The sequence below is a fragment of the Podarcis pityusensis genome, assembly GCF_964106645.2.
Source record: "Podarcis pityusensis genome assembly, chromosome: 11".
Classification (NCBI taxonomy): Eukaryota; Metazoa; Chordata; class Lepidosauria; order Squamata; family Lacertidae; genus Podarcis; species Podarcis pityusensis.
In genome coordinates this window covers 17202154-17223374 of record NC_138036.1, presented here as the reverse complement: position 1 = coordinate 17223374, position 21221 = coordinate 17202154, and the positions used below count along the sequence as shown (strand labels likewise).

The 21221-nt window shown below is 41.8% G+C and overlaps 1 protein-coding gene and 1 long non-coding RNA gene across 6 annotated transcripts in view; one reads left to right on the top strand and one right to left on the bottom strand.

Moving 5' to 3' along the window:
* Window positions 1-1142, bottom strand: part of NIPBL (NIPBL cohesin loading factor) — a 129238-nt gene extending 128096 nt beyond the window's left edge. For all 3 annotated transcript variants that reach the window (XM_080972171.1, XM_080972173.1, XM_080972172.1), the window contains exon 1: window positions 602-1142. The gene's annotated coding sequence lies outside the window, so the exon portion shown is untranslated. The remainder of the gene's footprint in view (window positions 1-601) is intronic.
* A 157-nt stretch (window positions 1143-1299) lies between these two features.
* Window positions 1300-21221, top strand: part of LOC308458365 — a 34406-nt gene continuing 14484 nt past the window's right edge. Inside the window, exons 1-4 of one of the 3 annotated variants that reach the window (XR_013977283.1) lie at window positions 1300-2267; window positions 11082-11304; window positions 14536-14607; window positions 17258-17366. This is a non-coding gene — a long non-coding RNA (uncharacterized lncRNA). Of the gene's footprint in view, window positions 2268-7207; window positions 7896-11081; window positions 11305-14535; window positions 15960-17257; window positions 17367-21221 lie in introns of those variants that run through there. The other 2 variants (XR_013977284.1, XR_013977285.1) reach the window with 2 other exon arrangements.

Sequence of the window (21221 nt, the reverse complement as noted above, 5' to 3'; positions counted from 1 at the left end):
GAAACATAGTTGCTGCCAACCATACACAGGGAGCGCATGGGAGCGCCCGTCTCTCTCTCTCCGCCACCCCGCGCGATTTGGCTGGGACCTTTTCTTTCCCCTCCTCCCTCCCTCAGCTCAGCCCGCCGGTGTGAAGTTGTAAATATGGCACAGGTTCGGTGCCCCGGCCTCTGCTCCAACTGTATTGTTTCCTCCTCCCCGCTCTTGCTCTCGGGCGCCGAGGCCTGTCACACAGGAGCCACCTCGCCTCTCTAATCCCCGAGCTGGAGTGAACGCGCTGGCCGCTGGGCCTGCGCCCTCCTCCGGGCTTGGGCTCCTCCAGCAGCTCGGCAGAAACCATTCTCTCCTCCGCCAAACCCCGGGAGGAGGCGGAGGCGGGGAGAAACGTGAAAACACCCCCCACCCCTCGGCTGCCACTCATTATTTCTCTTCCCCTCACCCCCGCCGCCCCACTCCTCTCCTTTTTCCCACACCGGCCGAAAAGGCTAATTCCCCTGACTGGGCCGCCTCGCCTAAGAGGAGGCCCAGCTCGCGGCTTCCCTTTCGCGGAGGAGGAGGAAGAGGAGAAACCTGAAAGGGGGGGAAGAGGGGGGGCTTTTACCTGAGCAAAACACCGTCTGAAGCCAACCGAAAGCCAAGCGGTGGGGGGGGGGGAAGGAGGAAGGAGAAAAATCCGCCCCCCTCCCTCCTCAGAGGATCCGCCGCTGGGCCGCCGCGGAGCGAGAGGAGGAGGGGAGATAATATAACAACAATAATCCGGGCCGGGAGGGGGGCTGGCTCCTCTTCCGTCTCCTCCTCAGTGCAGCGAACATGTAGAGCCGGGGACGGGCGGGAGCGGCCGAAGCGAATCCCTTAAGTCGCCGCCGCCGTCGTCGTCTTTGCCGTCCTCCCCGCCGCCGCCGCCGCCGTCCTCCTCTTCTTCTTCTTCTTCTTCCTCCTCCTCTTCTTCTTCTTCCTTCCCCTCCTTGCCGTCGTCCTCCCACCAAGCCCGATTCACGCCGCCAACATCCACACGGGCCGGGGCCGAGCCGGATTCGATAAACACCTCACGCACCGAACGACCGACCGACCGACCGACCAACCCCGGGAGGGGAGGGAGGAGAGGAGCGAGCGAGCGGGAGGGAGGGAGGAGGGGGAATCTCCTCTGCCGCGGCTTGTTCCTTCTCTTCCGCCGCCGTCACCACCGCCGCCGCCTCTCCGCCTCCTCTGTGTACGCGGGCGGGTGGGGCGGGGCAGGGAGGGGACTGCTTAGGCCACGGTGAGTCGGTACCGGGGAGGGAGGAGATGGGGAGGGAGGAGAGAGAGAAGAGAGAGGGGGGAAAAGGAGCCTGCGTGAATGTGAGCGTCGGTCTCGCTCCCTCTCAGAACAAAATGCCGACCGGAAGTGCAGCTGTAGGAATGACTCCCTCCACCGGCGCCAAACACCAACAACCTCCCCTTTTTCTCTCTCCCTCTCCTTCTGTTGCTGCTTCTGTTTCGCTTGCTCACTGCTTTCCTGCCTCCCTAAGCCGAGAGATCCATCCATGCACTCGCTGGGGAGGCTCTTCAGTCTGCGTCGCCGTGCAGACAGCTGATGGCAGCTCCGAGTTGCGTATATGGGTGCTTTGCTTTTCTCTTTTTATCCGTTTTTCTTTCTTTCTTTCCCCCACTCCTCTGTTTTGCTGTATGTATATACGGAAGGCTGGAGTTTGCAAATAAAGGCCTGATGTTACGAGGAGAAGATCTACGAACTGTCAAGATGAGGCACACGACTGAAATACTTAAGCAAAATAAATTGTCCATTTTTTCTATCTTTTAAAAATGATAAAAGCCACATGAAGAGGATTGAAAATACGAAGAACTCCCAAGGAAGAGGATGAGTGGAAATTTAGAAAAGGGGGGTGGGGGAATACCTGCTGCATTCTTTCATATCCAGATGGAATATTGGAAGCTTGTTTCCGCTTACGCCTGGTTTTCTTTTATTAAATTTCTCGTTCGTGCTTGCATGTGTGCTTTTATAAGGTGTTGATTCTGATCGCCATATCGTCGGATTTGAAGTTCTCACTGTTGAAAATTCTGGTTTCCAGATGGGCATGCTTTTCCAAAACCGTGTTTTCTGAAATAGCGTTGAGGGGGGATTCCGTGATATTGAAATGAAGGCTCCTTCGCTGGAAAATTGAGATGGTTGTTGACAGATTTCTTGCAAATAGTGTAATAATGGGTTGAGAAAGCAGCCTTGGAAGAAGGGGACATTGACGGACTTGAAAGCCTATCTATTTTCTCTTCAGGTAAATTGTTTTAGTTTGTGAGATTATGGAATAGGAACGAAGTGGAATTCATATAAATTGGCTTAATTGCCTGCTTTTTTTCCAGTGCTTTGGAGCTCTCAAACCCCCCAAATATAATCAAGGTGCTAATTTTTAAATACAGTATTTCTACTTGAGTCAGTTTTCCATAATGCTCAGAGCTCAACCTCATGTAGTTGTTTGAATGCAGTAATCCAGGGCCAGCCTCTGCCAGAAATTAGGCACTATGGCCCCGTTTCAAAAGAGCACATACAAACAAGATGTTCTTGTGTGTAGATGGGTATAGTTTTAAGGGTATAGTTTTACGTATATGCATATTGTGCTATAGGAATATGATTTTAGCTACTTGTAACATTCTGGGTTGTAAGTCTTTGAATATAAGGAAATAAATATACATATACTCCAGATTTAAAGACCTAGAATCCTGCTACAGTTAGTCATGACTAATGCCATACACACTTACCTGGGAATGATTCCCACTGAACACAGTAGGACTTCCTGACTAAATATGTGTAGGATCATATTGGACATTCAAGTCAAAGCAATGAAAATTCAGTTTCATTTGTTTCAAAGAGATTTAGTAAAGACAAAATTAGACATATTTGCCAGGTAGTGACCAAAATGTGTTGGGTATCATTTATCCTGAAAAATAATTGCACAGTTTGTAGAGAAGAGACACTAACTTTTTAAAATTGTATGTGTTTTCAAGTATTATTACAGGTAGCAGGTCCTAGATACCAAAGCAGTAGTATACCCACAAGCAGATTGTTTCGGTGCAGAAACTTAGGGGTAACACATTTCTCCATTAACTAAAAGTGTCATTAAATTCTTCATTTACTATATGTTTAGGAATTATGGTATGGTGAATTTTTTTGTTAAAAAATCCAGAATACTTGACTTGTATAAAATATAGGTTGAAATGTTATGAATTTAATTTCTTCACATAAGATGTATTCTGAGAAAAATGTTGGTAAAAAGTATTTGCGGGCAATTTAAAGTATGTTGCAAAAAAAGCATAAGAATTAATCTCATATTTCATCTGTAAATTATTTACAAGCTAAATACTTGTTTGGTCATAAACTGTATGTAGTTGTGCTCTTAAATTTAAATTTAGGGTGTTACTTAAATAAACCTAAGTAAATTAATGGACCTAACTTAGTCATATTCATTAATTTCAGTGGGTCTACTCTGTGTAGTACCACCCTCTACAGGTTTTCATTCAGTCAGGTCTATACATTAAAACATAGTTTGAAGACTATAACAAAACAAGTTTAGTTAAATGTGGTTTTCTCAGATATTGAAATATTAATATATTTTAATAAGGCAGATCCAAAAAATATCTGCTCAGATACACTTTGCCTTGTGCAGTCAGGATTTCCTTTTTAAAATGTAGACTGTTCATACTAAGTATAAATGTAAAGAGCCAAATTGTGCCCTCCTGTGGAAAAAGCACAAAAAGCCCAGAAAACTTTTGAGTTATTTCTAGGCAACCTTAGCATGAAATTCCCATATTTGCAAACCTGCATTCTGAAAATGAATCCAGAAACAGACACTAACATATCCATGCTGCCCTGTAATTAATACAGAAATCAGCACTACTACGAAAGTTTAGATGCAGGGTGAACAACATAAATACTGTACTGAGCATCATATATAATATCATGAGTTGCAGAGTTACAGCCTATTTACAAAGTTGTTTCTGAATGTATTAAGCATATTATTTCCATCAAGAGCATACCTGGTGACCAAAGCTTCTAGACCTGTTATACCTTTTGCATAATTTAATATAATAATTTCAATAAACAATTTTTCTATTGAAATTGATACTTCTAAAGGAAAAGGACCACTGGACGGTTAAGTCCAGTCAAATTTGACTATGGGGTGCGGCGCTCATCTCGCTTCAGGCCGAGGTAGCTGGCATTTGTCCACAGACAGCATTAAGGGTCATGTGGCCAGCATGACTATACCACTTCTGGCACAGCGGTACACTGTGACGAGTGCCAGAGTGCACAGAAATGCTGCTTACCATCCCGCTGCAGCGATTCCTATTTATCTACTCACGTTGGTATGCTTTTGAACTGCTAAGGTTGGCAGGAGCTGAGACAGAGCAACAAGAGCAAACCCTGTCACTCGGATTAAAACCAGCAAGTGGGTGGTGCTGTGGTCTAAACCAGGGGGTCAGCAAGGTTTATCTTGCCTGGGCCGGATCGGTCTGGCAGAGATCCCTCCGTGGGATGGATCATGCACCCCCCCGGCGCAATTTTCGGCATCTGTGTCTGCGCAGATGCAATTTTGAATGTCTGCGCATGCACAGATGTGATTTCCGGCACCGCAGAAGCGGGTCCCCGTGCCACACTGCGCCAGTTTATCGCAGCACGCGAGCAGGCAGCTCTGTTCGTGGGCCGGTTGAACGACCTCTGCGGGCTGCTTCCAGCCCATGGGCCTTAGGTTGCTGACCCCTGGTCTAAACTACTGAGCCTTTTGTTACTTCTAGATGTCAGAAACATTACACCAGTTGTATCAGTAGTACAAAATGAGTAATACCCTCACTAAGAGAGTGTTGAGTTGGGATACCAAAATCTGGGTTCAAATTCTTACTTGACTCTGAAATTCACAGTGTATCCTTGGGCAAGTTAACCAAGCCTAGCTTGCAAGAAGCCCAAATAATAGTCTTTTACTTTAAAGGCAAAGACTTGGGCAGCAGCATTCATGAACACAATACATTTTTTTAGTCTTTAAGGTGTCACATGATCCTTTTTGTATTTGCTTTTATACACTAACACAGCTAACCCACTGGAATTTGCAATTTCACAGGATAAAATGCTGTTCTAACCTTGGGATACAAATGGAGCAACTTAAGTGCAACAAAGAGTTTTCTGGCGCCATAAAGACTAACAAGTTAAAATACATTAACTTTTATTTAGATGGTGAATAGCTAATCCATATACTACTCTAATGCTTTTCAACTATTACAGTGACAACTTGACTGGTACAAACCTACATGTCCAATATTTTATAATAAGGTTTTCACTTATTGCATACCTGCTTTGCTTGCCTTACACGTACAAATGTATCAACAAATAGCTTTTTAGACTGGAATATAATCTGGAATTGAAGGTGATTAATTTGCATTTGTATAGCGTTTTGCAAGTTTAGGAAATACTTGGGTTAATGGAATAATTTAAAGTAATAAGAATTGAGTGTTATCTAAGATAGTTTCATAGTTACTTTGTGTAGATATGTCAAAATATTCATGCAGCGGAGCAGAAAAATATTCATTTTTTTGCATTTTTCACACATTCTCCTATTTGTCATGGTGTAATGTTTTTAGAATACAATAGCCCTTTTTGGAGAAAGAGAAGGACTCTATCATGTCCTTGGGCCTGGGCCTACTTTACCACCCTCCATGCCCGGTGGGGGGGGTGACACCTTTTCCTGAACTCATGCAACTGGAAAAGGACAATTGAAATTATCAAGCGGCTGGAGCAATTCTCCTGTATTGAAAATATCATTTTGGGCTTTTTTAGTTTGAAATGGAAGGGTTATTAGGAGACATTATATTATGCATAGTGTGGAGAAAGTGAAAATTTTCTCACTTTCTCATAATACTTGGGGCCATCCTACGAAGCTGAATGTTGGAAGTTTCGAACAGAAAAACATTTGTATTTTCTTACCTTTTCTTGCTTCCTCCTTACCTTGTCATAGATTTGTGATTCTTTATTCTTCCACAAAAATGATGCACTGCAAATCCATGTTTTAAGTAATAATACCTAAAATAGAATGTTTAAAAGTTTTAATATGCGATAACAATGCTTATAACCTACTCTCAATTTCCCTTGAACTATGCAAAACCAGTCACCAATTGCTAATAATGGTGAGATTTTAGTCATTCTCAGAGTAGATGTACTGAAATAAATCAAGTCCAGTAACTTGTCCATTCATTTCAGTGAGTCTATTCTGCATCTAGTACCTTTAAATTTTTTATCTGAGAAAAATTCTAGATTGCATAATATCATAAAAAAGCAGCATTGAAGTATACAATAAAACAACATACAAACATTAAAATCCTGAATTGATTTAAGTCTGAAATTCTATATACACTTGCTTGATGGTAAGCTCCATTTAATTTAATGGTTCTTAACGGGTCTTACTTTTGAGTAGACATGCATAGCACTACATTATTAAAGTTTGCAGCCATTCTGGAAGCACATAAACAAAAGGCCCATCATTAGGTAAACCCATATGATCCAGCCAAACATCTCCTCAAGAGTACCTTTAAAAAAAATCCAAAATATTTAAATCCTATAGAACTTAGCAAGGATTAAGAGAACAACTGCCCCATAGGACTTCAGAGAACTAATTTCACGTGATTAATCATTTTTTTAAAAAAACACACACACCACAACTATGTGTTTTACTCAGTTTATATTAGGTGTGTTTAGAAATTACTCTCTCCTCACCTGCTCATTGCCATCAATTACTCAGAAGGTAATCCTTGTCTCTCATATGGGCTGAATATCTAATGCTTGCTCATTAAATACACTTCAAAACCACCTTTTAATTACAAATACGCAAAGCAGTGAACAACATTTAAGCAAATGTCTCTCTTGATAGTTCCCTTTTTTATCTCATTATCATGAAGAAAATCTGGAAATTACCCTTGCTTGAATAGTGATACTGATGTCAAATGGCGCTCCCAACAGACCTTACAATATGCTATATCCTCAAAATAATTAAGAGGGACTCATAAAGTCTCCTAAGATATAGCTATGAAGCCCTGTAAGATTTCCAGAGTGGCCCTATGACTTGAAGAAATCCTTCGCCTTTCTATTCCCCTCAGACAACGGACTAGGCCACTAAACAACTTTTAGGAAAGAGTCCATATTTGCCCTCAAATATTTACCTCAGGTTTGACCATTTTCTTTCATAGATGTATACTTTAACATTTTTACAATGATATTATGGATTCATTTATAACGTTTTTAAAAAAGAAATATGCAAATTAATGGATAACAATAAGTCATCTTCCTTTTTTATCTGGGTAATGGTACGGTCCAGTGAAGTTTCTCTCAGGAGAATGAAGAGAAATGATTCTGTTTCTTCTGTTTTGCCAAAGCATACAGAACCCAAGAGTCAGACAGCTAGATCACGCGTAATATGAGATTTTAAAGAAATTATTGGCTTTTAAAGATTCTCATAATCTTTTAAACATTAATTTGTGTATTCAGAAATATATGTCACTCCATGATGCAATTTTTTAAAAAACAGAACTGCTATTAAAAAATAAATAAACCCAAAAAACCATAACAACATAAAGAATGTGATTTGTAATTTAAACACATACACATCCTTTTTCATGTAATATATGCAGTTCTAGACATTAATGTTCATTAATGCTTTATGCACTCTAGTGTTTTGAAAAACATTTTTCATGCTTTTTGTCTAATATCACCACTGGGACACATTTTCCTGAGGCAGACAGTGCTTTATATCTCCCATTAAGTAAGTTTCAGTTCTTTAAAAAGTAAATTAAGAAAATAGGATGAAAAGCCTAGTACCCAGTAATTCATATCAGACATGCAACCTGATCCCATGCTTGTTTACTCAGAAGTAAGTACCACTAAGAAATGGAGTCTGCTCTCAAGTCAGGTTCAACTCTTTAGCCACACTTGGCTAACAGTCAGTCCCACTGAACATGATGGGACTTTTTATCTGAGAAAGACAGAGGATTGAGCTGTTAGGCTATATTCCATGAATCGTGTACCTGTAACTTCAAATCACTGAAGGGGAAACTGCAGATATTTGTGTAAAACTGACCCGTTTAATTATAATAAAAGATGAGAGGTGTTTGGTAATTCCTTTCACTTTAGCAGAGCACATGGCATATGAACAGCCGCAGCTAATGGGGTGGGGGAAAACTCAAATCTTTTGACATCCCTTTGGATGTTATAAATAACTACAAATATGTAGGGGGGGTGTTAACATGTATTACAGATGGAATAATTCATTTTCATCTAACTTTCCTCAGAGTTTTTTATTTATTTATCCCCCATTTTATTAATTAGATTTTCACGTCTCAGTTTTCCTGGTAGGAGCTCAAGACAGTGTTGAGGGTCGCCCCCCCCCCCCCATTATCCTCATAATAACCCTGTGAGGTAGGTTAGACTGAGAAATAGTGAATGGCCAAGGACACCTAGTGAGCTTCATGGCTGAGGGGGGATTTGAACGGGGGTCTCCTGAGCCGTAGTCTGACACTCTAACCACTATACTATCCTGACTCTTTTAGAATAGTCTTTTAAAAATTGAATGCTGAATCTTAAAAAAAAAAAAATACTGACTTTTTTGGCCAGCAACAGCATCTACAAGCCCAGCATTGGTGTTCAGCATACGGGGGCAATTGCTACCAGCCACACACTCCAGCAGGGGATAGCTGAGCTGATGCTTTGCCTGGACGTCTGTCACCATCCCCAGCCATCACTTGGCAGCGATTCCACCAGGTGTGCTTACCTGCCAGGGTATCACTGTAATGGCCTGGGAGCAAAAGGGATACTTAGCTCAGGTGGGTGCCTGGCAGCTGCCACATTTAATCTCTAACAGTGCTGTGGAAGATAAAATGTGTCAGCTACAAGCTGCTAATCAGTGGTCACTTGTCTCCTATCTCTTTATATCACTGCCAACAGGTAAACCTACCTGACTGTTTACTTGTTTAAAAGAGGGGAAGTCTGGCAGTACCACCATTGCGGGGGGTTACCAATAGAAACACATCCAGGGTTCCTAAAACCTGGGGCAGGGCCTAAACATCTCTCATCAAAGGTTACTAGTATGGCTTAATTATACTTTGCATTTATACTCTTTCCAATGTCCAAATGTTTGACAAACCCCTCCAACAAGGTCTCATCATTAAGGCTGCAATCTGAACCATGTCTACTCAGAAGTAAGTCCAATTGAATTCAGTAGGGCTTATTCATGGGTAAGTGGACTTTGAATTGCAGTCTAAACTGCCAACAGTCCGTATATAGGTGATACAATCTAATGAAAACGTTATACAGTATGTGGCCGCTTCTAACTGAAGCAATGACCACAGTGATGGATGGGGAGCATGAAGGGTAGAGAAAGTAGAGTTTTGCGAAAGGGGGTTGAAATGGAAGAGGGAGCACATCATTTGTTGTTTTGTGAAGTATCTAACCTGCCATTACAATATGAAAAATAATCAGTGCTAGTAGGAGTTGTTTGGAATGTTAAATCCTTAACTGTCCTCATAAAGGAGATCCACAGGTGCAAATGAGCAGTGAGAGCAAGTGACAGACAAACTGGCTTAAAAAAGAAAACCCCACATATGCTTTTATACCATTCTATAATGTTTCATGGGGACGCAGGTGGCGCTGCGGGTTAAACCACAGAGCCTAGCGACGGGGTGAGCTCCGTCCCTGCTCCTGCCAACCTAGCAGTTCGAAAGCACATCAAATTGCAAGTAGATAAATAGGTACCACTCCGGCGGGAAGGTAAACGGCGTTTCCGTGTGCTGCTCTGGTTCGCCAGAAGCGGCTTAGTCATGCTGGCCACATGACCCGGAAGCTGTACGCCGGCTCCCTCAGCCAGTAAAGCGAGATGAGCGCCGCAACCCCAGAGTCGGTCACGACTGGACCTAATGGTCAGGGGTCCCTTTACCTTTTTATAATGTTTCATAGGTCTTCTGCTTTGGCTGTTTTTTTTGAGGGGGGGTTGGTACTGATTGTTTTTCTTCAACCATTTGATTTACCATGTGATATGTGCATAATATGAAAACTGACAAGTACAGCTTTTGAAAGCTGAGGCAGTGGGTTTGACAGACAGTGCCAGTGAGCAGCTTCAGAGCATAACAGCTCCCAGCTATAATGTTAAACAGATAAAGATGCTCTCAGCACTCATGATTCTGTTTTACCTGAAGATACATAACATACTGAATTGTAAAAAAGTTTTGCTCACCTGCAGGATTTCTTATTTCCTGCGCTACTCAGGGAAAGGGGTATTGGAAAGGGAGTATTAGAAGTGTTGGGCCACCCTACATCCTGTGCTGTCCGAGGGGAAAGTGTTCCTAGCAAACACAGTGTACCCCTATGCTCAGTCTACTCTTTCACTTTAAACAAGTCATTGCTACAAGAAAAAAGTGGAGAGTGTATATACCAGGCTACCCCTTATGAATCAGCCTAAACTCTCCCCTGGGGTCTCCCTGAAGCCTCTCAAGGGAACACAAGGTATGGTTTCCAGGCATGAGAGTGCTTACAGCAAGCTGAGACTACCTAAGTTTATGAAACAAGATAAAAGTTTATTAGAATCATAGAGTTGGAAGGAAACCTGAGGATCATTTAGTCCAACATCTGCAATGCAGGAATATGCAGCTGTCCCATATGAGGATCGAACCTGCAACTTTGGCGTTGTCACCACCACATTCTAACAACTGAGCTATCTAGGCTGATGATGGAAAATAGTTTTAAGACGGAAAATGGTTTTAAAAGTTACGTAAGTTATAGAAAAGCAATATATTCCCATTTGGATCAAAATAAAAAACTAAAGTAGATTAAAACACCTTCCATGGGTGAATTGTTTCATACTCTATTCTTAAAACAACTCTCTAAGTAGGTCAGTTATCCCCATATTGCAGATGCAGAGGCTGAGAGGTTGTGGTTTGCCTAATGTAGCCTAGTGAGTTTAAGGCCAAGGTGAAATTTGAAGCAGGGGACCTAAGTTCATTGTTCATATTCTTAGCTGCAATGGTTCACCAGCTCAGTGCTATATTTATACCTTTCTTCTGATTAGGGAAATCCCCGTTCTATGATGGGAAACATTGATTGCAAATATATCAGCACTTCTGCTAGCTTTGTAGTGCACCAGCCTTCTGGAGAGAAGATTTGCATTCATCAAATAATCTTGATAACTATACAAGAACCAACTTGGATGAAGCGGATAAAGTGTTGGGCAAGAGTGGGTGAGACCCGCATTCAAGTCCCTGCTTAGTCACAAAGCCACCGCATAGCCTTGGGTAAGTCATGACCTCTTTCCCTAACCTACCACACAAAATTGTTGTGGAGATAAAATGAGATAATGCCATACATGCCAACTGCGGGGGGGGGGGGGGTAGAGGCAGAAATGTCAAATAAATAAAGCAAAACCACCGGTGTAGAAAGACAAGCCGTGGCATTTTCAGAGTACCGCAACCTTTGCAAGTCATAGGACAGGACTAGTCCTCACTGCAAGAAGTGAGGTTACAGGGAACCAGGCAGAGGGCCTTCTTGGTAGTGGCGCCCGCCCTGTGGAATGCCCTCCCATAAGATGTCAAGGAAATGAACAACTATCTGACTTTTGGAAGACATCTGAAGGCAGCCCTGTTTAGAGAAGTTTTTAATGTTTGACCTTTTAGTGTGTTTTTAATATCCTGTTGGAAGCTGCCCAGAGTGGCTGGGGAAACCCAGCCAGATGGGCAGGGTATAAATAATAAAATTATTATTATTATTCCTGCTCCACTCCAAAAAGTGATTTGAAAATGTTCAAAGGAACTTAAGATAGCTCCCATAGACATCAATGGAGAAATCAATGACTTTAATGTAGTACCTGCCCTAAAAAAACATAAAAATGGAGGAAGAAACCCAAGTCAACGAGGACTGAGAATGCTCACTAGACACTAAATACATACTTTGGGGTCAGTTGGGGGGGCAGGAAACTGGAAGGAAGAATGAAACCATGAACAGAAGCTCTCCATACTGCATAATTTTGTTGCTGGGTCTTGCTTGCAGAAGCCCTATATGTGGCATAGCATTCTAGAACACATTATAGAATAGGGGTAGCCAACATTTTGTCTTCCAGATGTTGTTGGACTACAACTCTTTTCATCCCTGACCCATTGGCTATGCTGGCTGGGGCTGATGGGAGTTGTAATAGAACAATATCTGGAGAGCATTACATCGCTATCCTGTTCTAGAGTGCCAGTGAAGCCACAAAGGTTTAGGTAATTGCTCATCCTCAAAATGGACTCTTGAGCACTATAATGTGTCCAGTGTTTTCTCAATATAAGATATTGTAGGATATGGGTGGGGAATTTACAGCTCAACAGATATTGCTGGACTACAACTTCCATCATCCCTGAACATGCTGGCTGGAGCTGATGGGAACTGAAGTCAGTGACAGGTCCCCCTTCCCCGGTCATAGAGGAAGTTCAGTTGTGGTGAATAAGATGTCTTTCTGACATTGCTGTATTTTCACACTAAGAACCTCCTGAGAAGATCCCAGGGAATCCCAGGGTTCTTAGGAACAGTTTGAAAACCACCAATTTAAGACACTGGAGAATACAATTACTGGATCAGTGATTTTTTCACTATTCACTCAGATTGTTTATGCTCTTCCTTCCATAGCATGTTATCAAAGAGTGTGTCATCAAAAGCATATAACCTGAATGTGTATGTTGCTGAATATCATACATACAGAAAGCCATGGATTCCAAGTGTATTAATTATAAATGCTAGGAATCTATACCTATTTGTCACTAGATCCACTGAATTATAGCAAAACTCATTAACTCAATGTCTAATGAAATCAGTATGGGTTCTCCTTGCAGCCATATTCCAACATAGTATCTGATAATCTGTGAGGTTGGCAACATACTTCTGAATAAAAGTTTTAATACTGAGAGAGGCAAAAAGGTGACAAGAATTTGAGCTTTTACACAATTTAAATATTATTCTGTACTTCTCATTAATTCCAATGAGGTTTAAATAATGGTTCAATGGCACATTTAAGTACTGGTCTGGCAGTACATCTTTATAATTACATATTGTGATTAATAGCTGTTTCTATTATACATCATATTATTTTAAGGAATAGCCATGTCTGTTGAAAGTAGATAAAATGTTGACAAAAGTACTTTAAATAGTAATAGCCCTTTAGTGACTTCCTTCAGCAGTAATTTTTATTTATTCAGAAAGTACAGTGTATAAATAAGGCATATAAGAAACTGAGGACTATTTTAAAAGCCTTGTAAAAGTGCTCATGTTACAGCAACAATTATTATTCCCCCAGAAACACTAGTTTACGGCATATGGAAAATTGTTTCTTCTTCTACAAATAAGTTTTTTATTAATTTTCCAATATTCCCCCCAATGACAGCCAAATTATAACAATATCAATTAATTTGGAAAATTGTTTCTTAACCAGGTGTTTTATAGTTAACAAGACAAACAGGTATCTAGATATCATTACTGTCTGGGAGGTACAGGTAGCAGTTGTGGCAACTGTGCATTCTACCTTCTCAGGCTTGTATATCAGCCATAGCTGTCAACGTTTCGCTTTTTTAAAGGGAAATTCCCTTATTCGTAATAGGATTCCTCGCAAGAAAAGGGAAAAGTTGACAACTATGACAGCTGTGGCCCTATCTGGAGCATCATGGCCTAGCTTTGGTTGCTTCAGTGCTCGGGGGTTGGGGGTGGTGACAGTCTCTCAAAGATGATTCAGAAACTTAATGCAAAACACAGCCACCTGGGTGTCAGGGCTTGAGTCAACAGGAAGCAGGAACTCAGGTTGGAGCACTGTTCCAGGACTGCCTCCATCCGGGAGGGGGGGTCTCCATGCCTCGTGCTTGCCCATGGTGGGGCTTTACTTCCAGCTGTTCACCAGCACCCGGGCTCTCGTCATTAACTTTTAATTCTTAAATAGTTTGCACCCTGCATCTGTGTGATCCTGCTGGCAATCTAAGATCTGTGTCCTATTTCTGTGCCAGCCAGTGAAATTGGTTAGGAATGCAAATGGTCTTCTCATTCAGGCATTGCCCAGATGTAGATGCCTTAGCTTTAATAAGCCTGCCTTCAGAACCTGTCCTAAAGAATGTGTGTTCTAGAACCATGTGAAAGCATTCTGACAGCCTGTCCTAATGCTGATTCATTACCTTGCACCATGCGACGAGAAGCTGAAAATTACCCAAGCATATAACATTGCCAAAATCATAGTTCAAATAATTTAACTTACATGTGTAGCTGTAACTGTATAGGAAATGTAATCCTTCCTTTAATGAAATATTAATTTTGCTAGCATATTCACACATTTTATGCTGGCCTTGGGAGAAAGGATAATCAATATTATAAGTGTTACATTTTCTGTTCTAAAATTTGAAAAGACAAACAACAACACACACTAAAAAACAATGACAGTGTCACTGCAAATATTTCACTTGAATGATATTGACTAGGACAAGCCTTTAAAAATGTTATTTATTGATTTTTTGCAGATAACATAGTTATATGAACACAGCCTCAGTTCAGCACTCATGGAGGGTTGACAAATGCAACAGATACATCATGTGAGGCTATAGCTTTGTTCAGTTGTTAGTAGAGGTGATGTGTGCAATTCAAGCAGGAGTGATCACCAAAAGCTGCTACAAGCAGGATTGGTGCAAGGACAGCCCTGCTCACAGCCTGTTTCAAGCAGGGTTGTGCTTGCTTTAGTCCAACAAGCCACTATCCCTCTACCAACAACTTAGATATGAGACAGCAGAAGATGTCACTGGAGAATGCTCACAAACTCCTACTTCCTTTCTTTTTCCACAGTGAGCTTGGATGAGCAGCATTAGATTCCTCAGATTCATTTCTCATTATAGGGCAAGCCTTGCCATCACAAATGGACATGAATACACTGCAGACATGTGTTTTGCCACGTTGATGGTGCATGTTGCTGCCCCTACCCAATTTTAATTAAGCAGCAACATAAAAAGTTTACCCACATTTTAATTTGTAAGGAAAAGACGAATGTTTTCAACTTCAGTGTTCTATCCTATCTTGCTTTTAGGTTATATATGTTTGTAGACATACATATTTGATGATAGAATTGCCTTCAAAAATACATAAATTGGTCTGGTCTAGATTTGTTTTCTTTTATTAACTTGCCAGGTAGCTTTATTCTCTTCTGTTTAGGAACTTCATACCTGCAGCAAAAGCTAAAAGCCCAGTATATAAAGAGGAAAAGAATGCTGTAATCTGTGTCCAAAGCTAGCATTGTTTGTACATGAAATCAATTCTCAAGAGAGACATTGATAGATCAGTATGTCACAGCTTTGTGTAAACAAAGTCATGTGAATTTGAATGCTTAATAGAGACCAGAAGAGAATAGTATATCTGATAATATGAACAAAGCAAAGTTCTATTTGGCTGTGCAAATAATGCATGACATTTGTAGAGCTAATAGTCTCAAGAGTCAGCAAGTAGAAAAGGACGTTGAATTAAAAGTGTACATAAGGGCACTGAATTAAGCTAGAATCCACACGATAACTTGTCTGACATACAATGTAGAGCATACATTCTATATTAACAGTCTGCACTAATCTATAAATGGGTTATTTGGTTACTGGGGTGCTGAGAAACTATTGTTGTTACAGTTCTATTATCACCTCCTGCAGACTTTGATTTCTTCATTCTATTGCTCTTGGTAGCATAGTAGCTCATTATTACTATCCTCCCACCCTGAAGCATTATGGCACCAATTAGATTCTAAAAACTCAGTGATGGACAATATCATTCCAGAAGAAACAAGAAACATTTCTTGCCTTGTTGTTATATTGAGCGTTGGTTTTAATCTCACACTTCTTTTGGAGGCATTCATACCTCACCTCCATTTTTTTAAATGTATTTTTTATTAAAGATTTCTTGGTTTACAAAAGTATGTGCAATGTCGCTTTTTTTCCAAGTTGCATTTTCTACAGGTCAGATTCATTTGTTGAGACATTAGTGTTACATTAGGGGGAAAAAGGGGGGAAGAGGTGGAGGGGCCATGGTAGGTTGGGGTGGGGTCTGGTGGCGATGTTTCTATTTTACTTAATGTGTGGAGTTTTGTGTCAGCATCGCTTGTGTAGGTATAAGGTGCTCTGCAGCAGGGGGTTAGATCATGGGTTGGCAAGCTAAGGCCCAGGAGCCGGAGCTGGCCCAATTGCCTTGTGGATCTGGCCCACGGATGGTCCGGAAATTGCTGCGTGGATCGGTGTGGGGATTCTGATCATTCGGGATGCGCCATTACCCCCCCTCACACACACACCATGGCGGCGCCTCCTCCCTCCCTCCTGGCTTCTCCCTGCCCTGCCTAGAGGAGGAAGGGGGCTGGGCTTTGTTGAACCGCAGTTGGTTAAGCACCATTTTAAGCAGCCCTTTACGGAGACAGCCCTTTCGCACCACTCATCATCTCACCGCCACCAGCCCCTGCCACTTGCAAGGCATAGGTAAGCAGTCACCGGGGCTCGTCTGGTGCTGTGAAGAAGGGAGGGGAGAGTCAGTTGGGGGGGATTTCCCCCAAAAATTTATTCCAGCACCCCACAAGGTCTGAGGGACAGTGGACCGGCCCCCTGCAGAAAAAGTTTGCTGACCTCTGGGTTAGAAAAGTAGATTATCAGCAATATACATCATTCTTCATGTACTACATGTGTGTGCTCACATGATGCAATAGTGGTAGCTACAAGAGAGATAGAGATTATTTACAAATCGCAATTGGATACAGTTCAATATCTAGACAATATAATAGGGGATATGACAAACTTTGTAATTATTATTTCAAAATCTGATTACCTTTATCCAGTTATTAAATGAGCTGAAATCTATATCTGAATCCCTTTACCTGGAGCCAACTAGAACTTTTCCCATCTGGATAGGAAACGGCATGCACAAATGTGTCCTATGTGCATGATTCCCCTGCCACAATTCAAAAATTGGGGTTGCATAGTAGGAGAAGCCACCTTCTGTAAAAGGCTCCCTGCCTGTAGCCCTTGTCACTCCACCTTTAGCCTGCTGAAAAGCTGTCAAATTTCTACTCCTGTGATACAGGAGGTATTATTTGGTTTTTGCTTTTATTTTAAGTTTATATACTGTGATCTTTCTATGTGAACTGCCCTGAAACCTCAGGGTTTAGGGCAGTATAATAATAATAATAATAATAATAATAATAATAATACACATTATCTTACTCAACAGCTTTCTGATCATTAGCACAAGAGAGAGATTTTGAAATGAAGAAACATTGGTTCCCAAGGATATCCATTTTAGCTGGACCATAGGACCAGGCTGCCCAAGATCATGTTTGGTGAATATTAACACTTGCTGATATCTTGCATGGGACTGAGTACCCCAACAAAAATATATATCTCAGTGTGAAACCATGGGAGTTTTGCAGCTGGGTCTCTGGTTTTGCACCTGCAGTTAATTGTGCCCATATTCTTGTGCCTACAACCCATTTTTGGTCTGAGCATCTGTTCCTTTTGTGTTTATTTGCACTTCAGCGATGCAGGCTTAATTTCTCCCATTTTTATTTCATAACATGCTAATGCTTGGTTTGTTTTTCACTTAATGCTTTCTCTGTTGGCATTACAGAATTGTGTTAAGGATGTAATTTACTGTTTTGTATGTACTGGATGCTTCCTGCACATTGCCACAGCTGAGTAGATACAGTTAGGGTGACATATCAACTGTGGAAATAACATGGATCAGAAGTAGCAACTATGGAAATAACATGTTCTTTTCACACATGCTCCATCAGCTGTAGCTTTTGACTTCCACTGGCAAAGCACAAATGCCTTCATATCATGCATTCCTCTATAATTTAGAAAATTAAATGTTGGCATATTTTATATGAGCTGTCCATTGTTTTCAAGTGGCACAAAGCCTTACCACATTATCCACAGGGATCCTTTCCTAGGAAAACATATGATGATGCCCAATACATTTCTAGAGCTACTTACTTGGGTATAACCATGCTAAACTCAACTGGATTTGCTTCTATGAGTAAACATATATAGGACCAGAACTCAAGGTTGCAGTCCTAAGCACATTTAGACAATGAGGCTGGATTCCTGTGCACAGTTACCTAGGGATACTCTTCTTAAGAACACTGTGGCTTACCATCACCATTGCCACCTGCCACTAATCATAGAGCGCAGCATGGGCATAGCCAGGATTTTTTGTTTGGGAGCAGGTTTTTGTTGGGGGGGGCAGAACTTCAGATTTGTATTGATTTATATTGATTCAGAGGCAGCTGCCCCCTGTCCCCCCCCCTTGGCTACGCGCATGGACACAGGGTGTTTTACCCTGTTCCTATTAATATTTGCCCCTCCTCCCTCTTCACAGTTTTTCTAAAGGGCTCATTCTGATGTTGCTTTTCCCACCATCACCAGAAGAGAGAGCTTTGCTACCAACCATTTTATGTAAGCCTGAAGTGTTTCTCATTCTTTTCCTACTAACAAACTTTTAAAACAAATTTTTAGAAGAAATCTGAAGGCAGCCCTGTTTAGGGAAGCTTCTAATGTTTAGTAGGTTATTGTATTTTAGTGTTTTGTTGGAAGCCGCCCAGAGTGGGCAGGGTATAAATAAATTATTATTATTATTATTATAACACCAGGTGCTAAGGACTGGCTTCTGCAGTTGCTACTACTGCTCAGACCAGAATGAGCTTCACTTTGCACTTGCTGGTAATAAGCATTCTTAATTGTCTAGCTATGTTATTGTATTATTCATTTATTACTAAATTGTCTTTTATATAGTAACAGGTGTGTGTTTGTGTGTTAGAGACCTTGACTATAATTGGGATCACATTCACACTGTAAATTTGGGGCACTTTTATACTACTTGAACAATCATGGCTCACCCCCAAAGACTCTTATACCATATGAAAAAAAGTGGCTTCCACTAAAGAATCCTGGGAACTGTAGCTTAAGGGCACTGAGAGTTGTTAGGAGACCCCTCATATAACCAGAAATCCCAGCACACTTAATATACCAAAAAGCTGAATACAAATAATCTGGCTATGACTACTATGACTTTAATGCAAACAGGAATAGCATTGGGTGGCATTGTGTTCTCCAATTTTTATCTTATCAGTAAAAAAAAAATTCACTGTGACACAAGCACAGTTTTATTCTGAAAGCTTGGCCCAGAGAAAAAAAGTTTGAGAACCACTGCATTAGCCCAGAAAGTTTCATTTAAAAAGAGAGAGAGAGAGAATAAAACTCTCAGTTCAGTTCAGTTCAAACAATGGGTGGATGGGAAAACTGCCATATTCCAATTACGAAGCAGTCTAGGTAAAGGTAAAGGAGCTTGCGAGCGGATGGCACTGTGGTCTAAACCACTGAGCCTCTTGGGCTTGCTGATCAGAAGATCGTCAGTACACAGGTGAGCTCATTGTTCAGTTCAAACAATGGGTGGATGGGGAAACTGCCATATTCCAATTACAAAGCAGTCTAACTTCCAGCTGCTCATAACTATATTTTGATTGTAAGACTGCAATCCTATGGATGCTTATTTGAAAGTAATCTCCACTGAACTCCATAGTAAAAGGTAAAGGGACCCCTGACCGTTAGGTCCAGTCATGGGTGACTCTGGGCTTGCGGCTCTCATCTTGCTTTACTGGCTGAGGGAGCCGGCGTACAGCTTCCAGGTCATGTGGCCAGCATGACTAAGCCGCTTCTGGCGAACCAGAGCAGCGCACAGAAATGCCGTTTACCTTCCCGCCGGAGCGGTACCTATTTATCTACTTGTCCTTCGTGCTTTCGAACTGCTAGGTTGGCAGGAGCAGGGTTTTAGCAACAGGAGCTCACCCCATCGCAGGGATTCAAACCACTGACCTTCTGATCGGCAAGCCCTACGCTCTGTGGTTTAACCCACAGCGCCTTCTGAGTAAATATGTGTAGGTTCAACTTGTAAAACACATGCCTAATAAAGGCTCTTATTCAGCCAGCTGAAACATAGCCTTTTGCAAATGCAAACAATCTTAGAGACATTTTACCATTTATCATGCTAGTGTGAAGTAGAAAACTCCTTACATAAAAGGAGATAAGTGCTTCTACTGATTCTCTTCAGCAGTCACTCTTCTTATTTTGGGTATTCTGTCCCTGCTTGACAGTTGAAGTAAGCAGTTTGAAATGTTAGAACCAAAGGGGTTACACAGCAAAAGAGACGATCACACTCCAGCTTGCTCTAATTGATAAGCATAGGTAAGAAAACTAAACAATCACTCATTCCTTCTCTTGCCACACCTTTTGAATTTGAGCTACTAGTCACAGACCACTTCAAAGCTTCATCCCTTCATTCCCTCCCCAGAACAGGGGAAGCCCATCACCATAATTATTTTTGGCTAATCCTGGCCTTTAGAATGCCTTTCTTCTTTCCCAGTGGCCACTCAGTTTACTTTCATTTCTAGCCATTCAGCAACCCAGTATATTCCCATAGCTATTTGGAAGCAATCAACACATCCCAATGGCCATCCACTGCCATTCTTTTCAATATGCCTCTTTTACACATGAACGACAAACATAGCTATCCCCATCACATCTGATGGCCCTGAGGCAGAACAGATAAAACTGCTCAGACACCTGCGTGTTTAGCTTTGAGTGGCCTCGCCCTCAGGCTACTGGCTTTCTTTCCAAAGACTCAAATAGCAGGGCAGAGCAGGGGATGTTAACAGCTTGGGATGGGTGGGGGTCAAATGTATTAAGGGCTGTGACAATGGAGAGGGAGAAGTCAGCAGGCCAGGTGCCTGCTTGGCTCTGCAAGATAAAAGAGGATTAGGGAGCTATCTGCACCTGTCAGGTGTGCTTCCCCTAGCAGGCTTCCCTTAACAACAAAAGTCCCTCACCAGGAAAAGAGTGGCTGCTTCAGATGACAGGTGTGTTCTAGCTATCTAACTTTTAGAACTGGTTAAAGGAGTGCCAGGTTGATATTATATAACTGAAGGGGAGAAGTAGATGTCTCTCTATTGTCTTAGGCTACATAAAAGGTAAAGGTACCCCTGCCCGTACGGGCCAGTCTTGACAGACTCTAGGGTTGTGCGCTCATCTCACTCTATAGGCCGGGAGCCAGCGCTGTCCGCAGACACTTTCGGGTCACGTGGCCAGCGTGACAAGCTGCATCTGGTGAGCCAGCGCAGCACACGGAACGCCGTTTACCT